The following is a 14,232-nucleotide window of genomic DNA, read 5'->3' as shown; positions in this document are numbered from 1 at the left end:
AAGCCCTCAACTGTCAGGAATGCCACCAAAAAATAAATGTCATTATTTACTTGTTTCAGTTAAACACCACTGCAATAAACTAAACCTCATTCATTTGTATCCAATAGCTTTGCAAACATGTAATTATGTTTTTAATCAAATTGAACATCTTTTATATCATGACATCTCTTCTCTCAGAGACTAACATAATTATATGAGAAGATATTATAGTTCTAGAACTTCTGATGTGCATTTTTATTTGAATGTAGTTGGAGTATGGAATTGCTGAAAGAAAACTAAATCAATAAAATATGCCATTGCTGATTTTCTTATTTTTTTTACCCCGATTCTCCACTCAAGAAAACGTTCTCATAATATATCACCCCATTGTCTACCAAAAAACCCTCAGTAGAATTCTGCAGATAAAAATCATTGAATATTTGCATTTTATTAAACATATCCAAATCTTTGGAAATCTGAAATAGTAACAACAATATAACTCTAATAGATATTTTTAAATTTATAGAACACCTGATTCAATAGATATATAGATATATCATCACACACACAAGGACACATTATTGTTTGAACACGAACGTTTTATTGGATGCCTCCACATATATCACTGATTCCAGTGATTTACAACTATTGTCATTTATCCTGGGATCTATACTGTTGTTTCTATAAATTACTAAGATTCAATATCATTAATAAGCAAGTGCTTCTAAATTATTAAATATTTCAAGGATAAAATTTTGTAAGTGAGTTAGTAAGTTTGTTATAAAATTGAACAAATGTTCAAACTCAGTTAACTTTGGAAGGGTAAGGACAATTTAAAAAAATAAGTAAAACATTAAATCAATTCCAGCTAGAAATTTGATATTGGGAGAATATGAGTTTTTCAATCTTTATTTTGTGAACATGTTTCTTGAAATAAGAAATCCTCTTTCTTTGTTTTTTGATTTTTGGTTTTTGGTCACACCTGGTGATGATCAGGAGTTACTCCTGGCTCTGCACTTAGAAATTACACCTGGCAGTGCTTAGGGGATTATACAGGATGCTGGGGATGGAACCCAGGTCAGCCACATGCAAGGCAGACACCCTACCCCATTGTACTATAGTTCGGTCCCAAAAATATGAAATCTAATGTAAACTAAAAGATTAACTGAAAGTACTTCTAACAATTAATAATTACTATTTTCAGAATATTTTTTTGTTTTGTAATTCTAAGGGATGAGATGAAATGTATCTTTAGTGTACAATGAAGTGAAGAAATTGGCTCCATTTTGCCAAATGCAGTAGATTTTATAAACAATAATCATTTTAGCATGAGAAAAAATAATAAAGGGTTTTTCAAGGAAGTAGTTTTCCAACTTTAGTATGCACATACTTAATATCATCAAAATCCAAAAATCTAGCATAAAGATTCATACACAATTTGGAACATCCAGAAATACTGTATTCTAATTTTTTTTCTTTTCAAATGTGAATTAACCTTAAAATCAGTATATAATGTGTGATGTATTTAATGTAGTGTATAGCACAGCGGGTAGGGCGTTCGCCTTACACGCGGCCAACATGGCCGACCCGAGTTCGATTCCTCCGCCGCTCTCGGAGAGCCCGGCAAGCTACCGAGAGTATTCGATATGCCAGACACAGTAACAACAAAGTCTCCAATGGAGACGTTACTGGGCCCGCTCGAGCAAATCGACGATCAACGGGAGGGCCTTTACCTTTACCTTCCAAAAAGAAACTATTAATTTTTTAGGACTCACTGCTTCTCTAAATAAAATGAAAAATATAAAATGTAATATTCTGAAACACATTATTTCTGTTATTTAAATTTAATCCACACTCTATTTTATACTGTCTTATTGATTCAAATGAAATACATTTGCAATGAAAACTCATTTTTAGAATAAAGCAGCAAAAATAAATATTTAATACATACATAGTAAGATTATTATGAATTATATTACTAATCCACTCTTGAACATATATCTTTCTGTCTCCCATCATATTTCTAAATTTTTTCAATTGAAACTATTTTGCTTAAAAAATATTAGTTTGTCTTTTAATGCTAAATCAAGACTTGGAAACCACAACTTAACTCTGCACCCAGGTGTCAACCTTGGCAATGTGAAACAAGAAGAAAAGGAAATTAGCTTTTATTAATCTCTAAAGTAAAACAGCTGGTAGCAGAGACATTTTTTTCTCAATTGTGCAGGAACGTGTCACCAACAATCCAAATCCAAAATCCAACAATGCAAAACTGCCCAGCACAATATATGTAGTACAAACCATAGGTGACCAAGTCAGGGATACCTAGTTTGAACCCCTTGAGGGAGAATTTGTATTTATGGTTATTAACTCTGATGGCAAATCCTATAGTTTCCTGGAATATCTTTTCAACTCATTATGCAGTAACATGATACCTGGAAAGTTGTTGAAGTTCTCTCCATTAATGAGATGCTCAAGTGAGAACAAAGATCTTCAGAGGAATTAACATAAGGAAAATAAACGGTTTCTGAATTTCTCTCCTCTGCCTGATCAGACAACGATTTTTTATTTCAACTATATTACTCAATACCCTAAAGCAGAAACATCAAAAATAGCATCATTATCTCTAATTACAAGTAATAATAATAATAGTGCTATTTTTAAATTACTTGTGAAAAGCACATTTACTAAATTTTTATTTATTTTTATATTTTTAATTTTTGTTTATTTTTGAATCATCATGAGATACAGTTACAAAGCTCTCATGTTTAAGTTTAATTCATACAATGATCAGACACCCATCCCTCCACCAGTGTTCATTTTCTACCACCAATGTTCCCAGTATCCCCTCACCCACATCCTTCATCTCCCCCTGCCTCTATAGCAGACAATTTTTCCCATACTCTCTCTACTTTTGGGCATTATGGTTTGCAATATAGATAGTGAGAGGCTATCACAGAAAAATATATTTTAAGGATCACAAACTTCTTAGTAGAAATTAGAGATAGTTTATCATCACACTATTGTACTCCACCTAAATAAAATATCATAGTTTAAAAAGTTTTTCGAAGTAGAATCAAAATCTAAACACTTTGAATGTTTGGAGGTCAAATAATATTTCTTTACAATTTAAAATATCTTCAGCTATATTGATATAATTAATATATTACTAATTTTCAAGTTTTAAGAATATTAGCTATGAATTATATTTATTTTTTAAATTTTTTATTAATAAAACACCATGAGGTATAGTTGTAGACGTACAGATTTTTGTGGTTGGGTTTAAGTTATACAATTATTGAGTCCCACCCCCCCAACAGTGCCCATTCCCCACCTCCAATGCTCCCGGAATACCTCTAACCTCCTCACCCCCCCCCCATCCCACCCCAACCCTGTGGCCGGGCATTCCCTTTTGTTCTATCTCTCCTTTTGGGTGCTGTGGTTTGCAAAAGAGGCATTGAGTGGAAATCATGTTTGGTTTATAGTCTACTTTCAGCATGCATCTCTCATCCTGGGAGGATCCTCCCAACACTCTTTATTTGGTACTCTCTTCTCTATCTGAGCTGGCTTCTCCACCAGCATGTGTGACTGGCCTCTAAGCCATGAAGTGAACCTTCCGGTACTTATCTTAGCTATTCTTGTGTGTCAGTCTCCCAAGTTGTTACTTTATATTCCCCAGATGAATGCAATCTTTCTCTGTCTGTCCCTCTCTTTCTGACTCATTTCACTTAGCATGATACTTTCCATGTAGCACCACTTGTATGTAAATTTCATGATTTCATCTTTTCTAACAGCTGCATAGTACCGCATTGTGTAGATGTAACAACATTTCTTTAACCATCATCTGTCCTTGGGCACTCCAGTTATTTTTCCAGATTTTGGCTCTTGTGAATAGTGCAGCAATGAACATAGAGGTGCAGATGTCATTTCGACTGTACTTTTTTGCCTTTCCGGTACATATTCCCAGGAGTGGTATTGCTGGGTCATGGGTCAAATGGTAGCTCAATTTCTAATTTTTTGAGAATCGTCCATACTGTTTTCCAGAAGGGCTCAATCAGTTGGCATTCCCACCAGCAGTGAAAGAGTGTCCCTTTCTTGCCACATCCACGACACATCTACGCCAACACTGGTTGCTTTTGTTCTTTTGGATGTGGGCCAGTCTCTGTGTTGTGAGATGATATCTCATTGTTGTTTTGATCTGCATCTCCTTGATGATTAGTGATGTAGAGCATTTTCTCATTTTGAGAGAGTGAAAAGTGACATGAAAAAACAATCTCGTTCACAATTGTGTCCCAGAAAATCAAATACCTCAGAATCAGCCTAACTAAAGAGGTAAAGAAACTCTGCAATGAAAATTACAAAACACTACTCCATGAAATAAAAGAGGACATGAGGAAATGGAAACATAACCCCTGCTCATGGATAGGAAGAATCAACATCGTCAAAATGGCAATACTCCCCAAAGCATTATACAGATTCAATCCCTATAAGGATACCCATGAAATTCTTCAAAGAAATAGATCAAGCCCTCCTGAAATTCATATGGAACAAAAAATTCCCACAAACCACTAAAGCAATTCTTGAGAAAAAAACGTGGGGAGGCATTACCCTCCCTAACCTCAAACTCTACTACAAAGCGGTAATAATTAAAACAGCATGGTAATGGAACAAAGCCAGGGCCGCAGACCAATGGAAAAGGGTGTAATATCCCTACACACAACTCCAAATGTATGAACATCTAATCTTTAATAAGGGAGGAAGAAATGTGAAGTGAAATAAGGAAAGTTTCTTCAACAAATGGTGCTGACATAACTGGACAACCACATGCAAAAAAGCGGGCTTAGTGCTCACTTCGGCAGCACATATACTAAAATTGAACGATACAGAGAAGATTAGCATGGCCCCTGCGCAAGGATGATATGCAAATTCGTGAAGCGTTCCATATTTTTCGATTCTCAAAAAATTAGAAATTGAGCTCCCATTTGACCCAGCACTACCACTCCTGGGAATTTATCCCAGAGAGGCAAAACAGTATAGTCTAAGTGACATCTTCAATTGTTTGTTCATTGCAGCACTCTTTACAGTAGCCAAATCTGGAAAAAACCTGAGTGCCCGAGAACAGATGACTGGTTAAAGAAACTTTGGTACATTTACACAATGGAGTACTATGTAACTGTTAGAAAAGATAAAATCATGAAATTTACATACAAGTGGTACTACATGGAAAGTATCATGTTAAGCGAAATGACTCAGAAAGAAAGGCATAGGCATAGAAAGATTGCATTCATCGGGGAAGATAAAGTAACAAAATAGGAGACTAACACCCAAGAATGGCCAAGGTTAGTTCCAGGAATTTTACTCCATGGCTTGGAGGCCAACCACACATGCTAGGGGAAAAGGGAGCTCAGATAGAGAAGGGAACACCAAATTAAGGTTTTGGGAGGATCCTCCCAGGATGGGAGAAGCATGCGGAAAGTAGACTATAGACTAAACCTGATTGTTACCCATTGCCTCTTTTGCAAACCACAACACCCAATAAGAGAGAACAAAAGAGAATGCCCTGCCACAGAGGCAAGGTGAGATGGGGGGAATGGGGGGTGGAAGGGACACTGGAATCCGTGGTGGTGGTAAATGGGCACTGGTGGAGGGATGGGCATTTGATCATTGTATAATTGAAACCCAAGCACAAAAATTTGTAAGTCTACAACTGTACCTCATATGTCTCACTAATAAAAAAAAAGTAAGCTTAAACTTCAAACTAACACCATGCACAAGTCAGATCAAAATGGATTGAAAATCTCAACATCAGACCAAAATCCATAAGATACATTGAAGACAAGGTCGGCAAATTCCTCCATGATATTGAGGCTAATGGTATCTTCAAAGACGACACTCTACTGACCAACCAATTGGAAACAGAGATAAACAAGTGGGACTATCTTAAATTAAGAAGCTTCTGCACCTCAAAAGATACAATAACCAGAATACAAAGACAATCTACAGAATGGGAAAATATATTTACCCAATGCCCATCTGATAAAGGGTTGATATCAAGGATATACAAAGCACTGGTTAAACTCTACAAGAAGAAAACATCTAACCCTATCAAAAAATGGGGTGATGAAATGAACAGAAACTTTCCAAAAGAAGAAACCCGAATGACTACCAATTATATTTAATGCTGGTAGAAAGCTGCATGTGCATTCACAAAATAAATGAAATATTCTAAATTCATTATTTATGTTTTAAATATATTTGTGTGTACTTATTCCCACTAATTTATAATATCACTATCACACTATCACTATCATCTCATTGTTCATTGATTTGCTAAATTAGGCGCGGGCAACGTCTCCATTTGTCCCTGTCACGTGCCAGTGTAGCTACATGGCATATCAGGGACTCTTTCATGGTCAGGGAAACGAGGATCATCATTGTTACTGTTTTATAATATACCACCTATATAAATTTTTCCACACCTTTTTTTTTAGATAGAATTTTCAAGTTCACTAATGTTCTAATGTTCACTATTAGAGCATTTTCTTCACTGTGACATTAACATTTAACACTAGTATGGAATATCAGATACTTTTATTAAGGAGAAATATTCCTTGCAATTCTGCTTTTCAGGTATGAAATAAATTTGACCAGAAATATTACTGGGGAATTAATTCAATCTTGAGAATTTCAAAGTTGACAACTTCAGAAAGAATCCACTTACATAAATAAAATTTAAGAAATGAAAATACTAAGGAAGTAGGGTAAAATCACTGACCCCCAAACCTGATACATGGGTCAAAATATATAAAACTGCCTCTTATAGGCTTCTGAACCTGAAAAGAAACAGCAAGATACAAAGAATAAGAAAAGTTATTTACAATCTGATAAGGGTTGATCACTTGATCACTTGACTTCCCGTTAATCATCGATTTGCTCGAGCAGGCACCAGTAACATCACAATTCGTCCGTGTCACATGCTAGTGTAGCCTAATTGTGTCTGTTCATTGTAGGAACATGAAGAGCCTCAAACCAATCATTCATGGTCTTGATGAAGAAGTCTAACCATCTTGTAGGTGGATGCCCATGCAGTCTCTTCATGTCCCATGGAATCCAGACGGCAACGGCTCTAGTCCAGCAGTCATCCCCAAATCTCATTAGGTGTCCAGCCCATTTGATTTTAGACACTTGACGAACTAGACAGCATCCCTGATTCATGATTATCGATGGAGGTCGGAAATCTGGATTCTTTCTCTCATTTGAGTGAAACGTGGTACTCCAAGCCTAGCTCTTTCAATTCCTCTTTGGGAGACCAAAATAGCATTCTCATCCTGTTTGCGTAGGGTCCAGGTCTCTGAGGCGTATGTTAATGCAGGAAGAACAGTGGAATAGAGGAGATGTGCCTGGATCCGAAGGTTCTTCATCCTCTAAGCTATTTCTTCAATGCCCTTGAAGGCATTCCAAGCTGCTCTTTTCCTTCTGCGCAACTGAGGTGCCAGGTCATTTGTCATGTTGACTTCTTGACTTAGGTACACATAACTGTTGGATTCGGAGATAGTTGTTCCATTGAGAGCAAATGGAATGTCAGGAATGAGACTGTTTTCTCATAAACATTGTCTTTGTGAGATTCAGCTGTAGTCTGACCTTTCCCCACTCACAGATCAAGTCAGCCAGCATTTGTGCCACTTGGCCAATGTTTGTTGTTATTAAAATAATGTCATCAGCAAAGCAGAGATGGTGTAGTTGCTGACCATATCTTCACTCCCATTCCTTCCCATTCTATTCATCTCATAACGTTCTCGAGGGTGACACTGAAGAGTTTTGGTGAAATGGTATCACCCTGCCAAACCCCTCTCTTGACGTCAATGATCACCTCCCTATAGAATGGTGAGATCCTGATAGGGAATCCGCAATACTACTCATGGAAGATCCTGATGTATTGAGTTTGAACGCCCTGTTTGGCTAGGGATTTGATGACCACTTCAGTCTCAACAGAATCAAAGGCCTTCTTTAAATTGATGAACTTTAGACAGAGTGGCATCTTGAACTCCTGAGAAACCTCAATGTGCTTGGTTATCATGTGGATATGGTCGATTGTGCTGAATCCTTTTAAGAAACCAGTTTGCTCACATGGATGTCCTTCATCTAGTGTTCTTCCAATCCTATTCAGGATAACTCAAGTGAACAGCTTGTAGACGACAGAAAACAGGCAGATCGGGCAATAGTTGCCAGTGGATGTCTCCCTTCTTGTACAGTAGTACAGTCCTGTTGGTTTTCCATTGGGACGGAACTTGTGTTCAGACAGGTAGCACGTGAAGAGCCAAGCCAGTGTATTGGTGAGTACTGACGGCAGGTTCTGCAGGTGTTCACATCTAACCTTGTCTGGCCAGGTGCTGTTCATTTCTTTACCAACAAATGACGTGTCAAATTTCAGAAGGGAGAATGTTGGGAACGACATACACATCCTGTGGAATTTGCTATGTTGGCATGTGGACGAGACTGTCAAAGAGATTTGAGTACAAGTCATGGATAATCTTCTCCATTGTCCTTCTGGATGATGTTATAGATCCATCAGGATGTCAGAGGGCAGTCAAGTTGGTCTTGTAGTTGGCGAAGGACAGGCAGGTATTGCGAATGCTTTTCCCAGCTTCTGCCACATCTATCAGCACTGCTTCTCTTCTCTCTTTGAGGTCTTCCTTTATCACATCTCTTCACTGCTTTGCAAGGTTGGACATTCGCTTGTGGTTGCCTGAGGCATGTGCCAAACCATGTTGACGAAAAAGCTCAAGAGTTTTTGAAGACAGGCATTTTTTTGTGGCTATCTCTCTCTTGGCATTCCTCACACAATCATGGAGGTGCTGAATCAGTTGATCGTATTCCTCGTCAGTGTTGTCAAGGATGGCATCTTCCCATGTTGCTTCAATAGTGCCAAAGAGCTCACAGTTGGTGGGCATTCTGAGAGTTCTTTTGTTAAACTTTGCAGCCTTTTCCCCCTGCTTTGTGAAGTAGAATTATGCATGAGGCAGAAGGTGATCCAATCCCATTTAGAATTTTGGGAGAACAGCGACTAGGTCAGGCAAGACCATTGATTGAATATGATGTGGTCAATTTTGTTGTGGAACCATCCACCAGGAGACTCCCATGTCCAACATTTAGATTCTGCCTTCTATAACTGTGAGTTACCATGGATGGTGTTGATCAATATGATGAACTCAGACAGTCTCTCATTCTGTTTGTTCCATTGTAGGCCATGGGTCCCGATGTGGAGTTCTTGGGCTGATCTTCTCGGTCCTATCTTGGCATTAAAATCACCGACAATGATGCTGTAGAAGGTGTGGTCTTCTTTATAGAACTTCTCCAGCTCCATGTAGAACTTCTCAATTTCTCCTTTATCATAATTGGATTTTGGTGCGTAGACAACTAAGATAGAAACGCTGGCAGTGAGCCACATCTATTAAAGTGTAATTATCTGATTTGGATTGTTAGGCATTCAAACGAATCAATGCTCATGGCCAAGTTCGTGTTAACAAGGACATCAACGCCTCCAACTCCTCCTTTGTCGCATGTTTCGAGGAACAGTTCTTCTCCAGTGTCAAAAATGGCGTGTTGTGATTGATGCCTTCTTGTCTAGGTTAGACCAATGATGTCGTACTTGATCTTTTGAGCTTGTATCATCAGGTCCTCGATGGTGTATCTGATGCCAGTGTATGTGCGTTGAAAGTTCAATCATTTTTGTCTTTTTTTCTTTGGGCAGCCTAGTTTGGCCTTGAGATTTTATCAACCTCTTCTTCCTCATCCTTCTAAACACTGCCATATTGGTGACTCCTTCATGATCAGGGGAATGAGACCTATTGTAATTACTGGTTTTGGTATATCGAATACGCAACAGATAGCTTGCCAGGCTCTGCCATGCAGGCATAATACTCTTGGTAGCTTGCCAAGCTCTCCGAGAGGGATAGAGGCTTTGAGGCGGCCTCTAATTGCCCTTGTAGTTGTTCCCATGGTTCAAACCATATTTGCGCCCTATCAAATATGGTGTGGCAATCCTGGAAGATGGGTATTAAGTGTCTTATGATGTGTTGTGTGGCTGCTTTGGTCCAGAAAGCGGCCTGGAGCATGGTGGCGGCTGGGTACTGGAGGTAGTGGAGGTAGTGTAGTTCTGCTGGTGAGGTATTTATCTGGTACCAGTAGGGTGGGTCTTCTGTGCTTAATATAATCCCTGGGTTCCTGGTGGTTGGTGGAAGAATACAGGGCAGGGTAGGGTGGGGCTCCACTTTTTAATCTCTTTGTCACCTGTGGTTGGTGGGAGCAAACAGAGGATCTCTGTCCCCGGTCCATTGAGCCTGGAGTCCAAGGTCTCAGAGTTCCATTTATCTTGATAAGGGGTCAGTATCCAAGATATATAAGGCACTGATAGCACTTTACAAGAAAAAATCTCATACAACCACATCAAAAAATGGGGAGAATTCAAAACTTTCTATTTTAGACTAAGTGAACTACTGTAAATTAATTTAATATTGTTAATATTTTGGGTGGGCTGGAGTGATAGCACAGCGGTAGGGCATTTGCCTTGCATGCAGCCAGCCCTGCCGAGCCAGGTTCGATTCCTCCACCCCTCTCGAGAGCCTTGCAAGCTGCCAAGAGTATTCAATATGCCAAACACAGTAACAAGAAGTCTCACAATGGAGACATTACTGGCCCGCTCGTGCAAATTGATGAATATTTTGGTTGAGTCAGTTGTTGCCTCGTTTCAGACTTCAGGACTTAAAAATAAAATCTTATTTCAATGATGATCTGCAGTAAATCAATAAACCACATATTTTTATCATTACAATTAAAATGTGTTCTTTAGTCTTTGCCTGATATGACCAGAATATGCAAACCTTTAAAAACATTGTAATTTCTGAAGAAAATATTTTGTTTACATAAATACAGAAAGAAATATCACTTTATTCCATGAATAAATTATTCAGAAACTTATCAATGAATCTTTGAAATACCAGAAATGATGATACTTCAGAAATTAGAATTGACTTGATAGTTCCAACAATAAAAATGAAGCATTTTTATAACTTACAGTTTTATAGCATATTAAACAGGCAAATGAGGCAGTCTTTTAGCAGAACCAGCAACCCATATTCATTTGAAAATCTCAATAAACCTGGTATTAACCCAAAATATAGGTGTTAAATGCAGACTCTGATGGTGGTTTTTGAACTCTTACATGAAGATATTAATTTAAGATGCCAGATCATAATTATAGCAAGCAAATTAAATGCATATGTACATACATATGTATATAATGTATACATATATATATTCCTATCTATGTCTATATCTTCTATCTCTGTGCTTTGGAAACAAAATCAAAATTACCTTGTATGTCTCTTCTAGTGTATATGTCCCACAGTGACCATACTTGGCATAACATAACTAGGTCTGGGTCACTACTCTTTTCCACAAAGATCTAAAAAGAAAACATGCAGGAAAAAGAACTTTTCCTTTATCTTGTTCTTTATTCAACAATTTATTACAAGTGAGCTAACACACAGACTTTATCTTAAGTTTTCTCTTATATTTGCAGATACCTCAAAGGACAACACCACAGGGGAATTTCTTACTACATTGTTGTCCAGCAGTATGCAGCCTGCCCCTTCTGAAGTATGACACCTCTTTATTTTCTTAAAAAATGATTCTTATTCTCTTGTGGGCAAGAAGTTCCTTTAGGACTGAGTCTCTCACCTTCCATTTTGATGTTTGTTGCTAGCAGTCTCTTATGCTACCCATCACCTTATTGATTGACCCTCTTTGTGTCAGTGGAATAAGGGACTTAAGAATACATATATCTGAAGTATCCTGTTGTATATTCTGCCTTCACTCCAGAACATGCACATCTTTCACCTTTTACTAAAACAACCTGTTGCATGATAATTTTATTCTCATAAACATACTTCTATTTTGTATATACACACTACAGGCAATTCGTTAAAACTAAACATGTATACATTTATATGCAAGTCTTTGTGGCTTTTTTTAATTAAATATGTAAACTTTCCATCAAGCCCTTAGAAATTTCCCTTCCTTAAAATCACTGTATCTTATAAAATAAAAGTATATTGATAACAAATTGCTGCATAGAAAATAACTAATTTTTATATTTATTGTATTCAATTTTGAATCAATACATCTAATGTTTTGAATTTTAATATTTTGAATTTTTGGCAAGATTGTTATTACAGAAGTGGAAACATCAAGAGTGTCATGGCCTGTTGAAAATGATTTTCTTTGGTTTTTCTTATTTGATTCAATTTTTACTGTGTGTTCTGATTTTTTACTTTTTGGAGGTCTGTGTATGGTGAGAGACAGAACTGATTGATTATAAAACTATAAATAATGTTTGTGATGGTTAGATTTTTTGACTTATTATTATAGTTACTTTAACTTTGATGTTTGTACATCAATTATATGATATTAGTTTGAATTTGTATTTGTTCTTGGGGAAAATTAGAAACCCAAACTCAGTATATTGACAGACTCAGGCAGAGGTAGAGGTATCCAAAAGGTAGAGGATTAGGCCCTTGACTCTGTCAATAACAGTGATAATTGAATTTCTGAGATCTTTTGATAATAATAAAACTCTTGATAAAGCTCTGGCTTTTTGTTATTTTTGGAATGAATTCTTAGCATCATATTAATATATAAAGCAATTTTATATTTGATGTTTGTTCCTGCATCTTTGGAAGGGACAATGCATATTAATTTACCTACTGAATGTTATAACTTATATACTAAGTATATGTAGACATATATATGTACAACATAAATATTATGTCAATTTTGAACGTCATGATTAATTGGAACATTTATACTCTATGGAATTTTTTTAACTAATGCTTTAACAGCAAGTAGGGCATTTGTCTTGCTCACAGCCGACACGGGTTTGATTCCTCCACTGCTCTTGGAGAGCATGGCAAGCTACTGAGAGTATCCTGCATGCACAGTAGAGCCTGGCAAGCTCCCCACGGCGAATTCAATATGTCAAAAATAGTAACAACAAGTCTCACAATGGAGATATTACTGGTACCCGCTCAAGCAAACCGATGAACAATGGGAGGACAGTTCTACTGTAAATTTTGTTTAGTTGTTTGGGAGCTGCACCCAGTGGTATTCAAAACTTAGTCAGAACTCTGTACTCAAGGATCATTTTCAGCTGGCCTTTGGTACTACATGAGATGCCAAGGCCAATGAATGTTGGCTCTGTGCAAGGCAAATTGCACTGCACAATTACTCCAAGTCCAATTTTGTTTAATTCTTGAGAGAACAGATCTATTTTAATTTTCAGCTGTTCTGAATTTTAAAGCTAAATTTTTATAATCTTTATAGATTTATTCTTGCTTCACTCCCCTGTGAAAAATATTTATTTGTGCACATACTCGTTAAATACACTTGATAACTTGACATCCCCTTTACTCATCGATTTGATCAAGCGGGTACCAGTAATGTCTCCATTCATCCCTGTCATGTGCTAGTGTAGCCCAATGGCATCTGCTCATCCTAGGAACATGAAGAGCCTTGAAACGATCATTCAGGGTCTTGATGAAGAAGTCTGACCATCTTGTAGGTGGGCGGCCACGATCTTTTGATGTCCTGTGGAATCCAGTTGGTAATGACTCTAGTCTAGTGGTGGTATCCAAATCTCATTACGTGTCCAGCCCATCTGATTTTTGACATGTTGGCAAAGAAGACAGCGTCCCTGATTCTTGACCGTCAAAGGAGGTCGAAACTTAGGATTCTTTCTCTCATTTGAGTAAAGCATGATACTCCAAGCAGAGCTCTTTAAATTCCTCTTCGGGAGACCCAAATAGCATTCTCATCCTGATTTTGTAGGGCCCAGATCTCTGAGGTGTATGTTAATGCAGGAAGAACAGTGGAATTGAAGAGATATGCCCAGAGCCGGAGGCTATTTGTTCTCTTAGCTATTTCTGAGATACTCTTGAAGGTGTCCCTGACGTGTAATCCCATCAGCGGCCAAGACTCAGAGACTATAAAATCCAGATCCCGGAACCGCGGCCGCAAACGCGGCCGCGCAACATCTTGTCAGAATTTTTTATTATGACATCTTATTATCTCATTCCTACTTTGGACAAACTTGCAGGCTATCGAATGTAGCCTGCCTACAGGGCAGTCTGGCAAACTCCCCGTGGCGTACCAAATATGCCAAATACCAGTAACAATGATGGGTCTCATTCTCCTAAA

At 37.6% G+C, this 14,232-nt stretch overlaps 1 non-coding gene across 1 annotated transcript; it reads left to right on the top strand.

Annotated features, from left to right (window-relative positions):
* The first annotated feature begins 4,822 nt into the window (after positions 1 to 4,822).
* LOC130019440 (U6 spliceosomal RNA) lies at positions 4,823 to 4,928 on the top strand. Its single transcript, XR_008791770.1, has one exon. It is a non-coding gene; the product is annotated as a U6 spliceosomal RNA (small nuclear RNA).
* The last annotated feature ends 9,304 nt before the right edge of the window (positions 4,929 to 14,232 follow it).

The sequence above is a fragment of the Sorex fumeus genome, unplaced genomic scaffold (assembly GCF_029834395.1).
Source record: "Sorex fumeus unplaced genomic scaffold, SorFum_2.1 ptg000008l, whole genome shotgun sequence".
In the NCBI taxonomy this organism is placed as follows: domain Eukaryota; kingdom Metazoa; phylum Chordata; class Mammalia; order Eulipotyphla; family Soricidae; genus Sorex; species Sorex fumeus.
The sequence above is the reverse complement of the archived record's forward strand: the minus strand, read 5'-3'. Positions and strand labels throughout refer to the sequence as shown.